This window comes from Egretta garzetta, unplaced genomic scaffold (genome assembly GCF_000687185.1).
Source record: "Egretta garzetta isolate BGI_Z169 unplaced genomic scaffold, ASM68718v1 scaffold615, whole genome shotgun sequence".
Classification (NCBI taxonomy): Eukaryota; Metazoa; Chordata; class Aves; order Pelecaniformes; family Ardeidae; genus Egretta; species Egretta garzetta.
Genome location: NW_009259857.1, coordinates 1,687,948 through 1,689,434, shown reverse-complemented (window position 1 = coordinate 1,689,434; position 1,487 = coordinate 1,687,948). Strand labels below are relative to the sequence as shown.

General features: G+C 47.9%; 1 long non-coding RNA gene across 1 annotated transcript in view; it reads right to left on the bottom strand.

Annotated features, from left to right (window-relative positions):
* Window positions 1-402, bottom strand: part of LOC118452410 — a 9,308-nt gene extending 8,906 nt beyond the window's left edge. Inside the window, exon 1 of the long non-coding RNA XR_004842180.1 lies at window positions 217-402. This is a non-coding gene — a long non-coding RNA (uncharacterized LOC118452410). The remainder of the gene's footprint in view (window positions 1-216) is intronic.
* Window positions 403-1,487: the final 1,085 nt, after the last annotated feature.

The following is a 1,487-nucleotide window of genomic DNA, read 5'->3' as shown; positions in this document are numbered from 1 at the left end:
GCTGCCCCTCAGCCTGCCTCCCATTTACCTCCCAAAATATCAGAGTAGTTCTGCTGCACATAAATGCTCAGCATGAAACATTTACCAACTCTGTGCCAGCTTTCACTGCAAACTATCAAGGGCAGAAATTGTCTCTCAGCACTTGTGCCTAGTATCATATAGGTCGCTGCCGCTTCTGGGAAGCCCTTGCTGGTGGGGCTCTGTAAACAGCAATACCTGTTTTACAGGGTAACGTCCCGTTTTCATTCTTGATAAATCACTGCGCTAGTTCGGATATGCTTTTGTATGGATCACTTCTGCTCGGAACTGCCGCTGTTTGCCCGATGCGAGGAGAACTGGTTTCCATGGAGCATTGTTTTTCCTTTGCGTTGCTGATGACAAATGGGAACCAGGGAACAACCTGCAGTGACAGATGACAGCCTTGCTATCCCCAAAAGACTTGCAGGGTCAAATGTCGTTCTAAATGTTGAGCGGGACACCACACATCTGGAAACCAGAACAATCTGGTAGGTACCACCACACCTGCCTAACCAACCCCTTCTTCTACGCCTAGACCCATACAGTGAGAGCTCTGAGGGGGTTTCTTGCTGCTTCTCTGTTGCTGGGAAGCCAGGAGCTGGTAGATTTTGCAGTCAAGGCACGTGGTGCAGAGGGCAGCAGGAGTGCTTAGCTGTCCCCTGCTGAATACAGAAGGGAAACAGCTGACATCACGCTTTGTTCAGAACACAGTAAAGATGACATTGCAGCAGATGATAAATATTAACGGCAGCTTTGACAGATTAAGGATGCCACCTAATAACAGCGCTAGATATAGATACATAGGTCCAAGTTTTTAAGAGTCCGTACTCATAGTCAGGAGGCAAAGAACTCGCTTTCCTGAAATACTGGTGTCTTTGTGAGATCCCTAGTTGGGAAATTGAAATCATCAGTCAGTCTGTAAACCTACAGGTCCAGTATCACATTTTAACGGGCTTTTTATAAGGTAACGTCAAAATCATTCACAAAGAAAAGTTAGAGGAGGTAGTGCTCTTGAAATCTAAAATAAAAAACCAATGAACCGAAACCTTCCTTACCTCACGAACACCTGGGGTAAACTTCACAGTGACCTCCTTAAGCTCCTATGGAAACTACATCGGCTCGCATTTTTCTCTTCAGGTTCTATTTTCAAGTACTCTCGTCTCCAGTGGACAGCGCAGGGGCAACGGGAAGGTGCATTTCGAAGGGGGTTGTAATTAGCGTCATCCCATTTGCCAGATTACCTCAGGGGTCAAAGACTTTTGGTGTCAGTAGCACCGCGCCACGCAAATGACCTCTTTAAACTGCCATTTGGGCACGGGTCACAGGAGGAGGCGGCAGCAGGAGCGGGGCCTTTTCATAGAAACAGCCGCCCTGGAGCGGCGCACTCGCCTGTATTTTAGATCCGTTGCTGTATTTTTTCCTTCACACCACGAACTTCTTTGCCAAGGCCCTCTCGAGGAGCCCGTGTG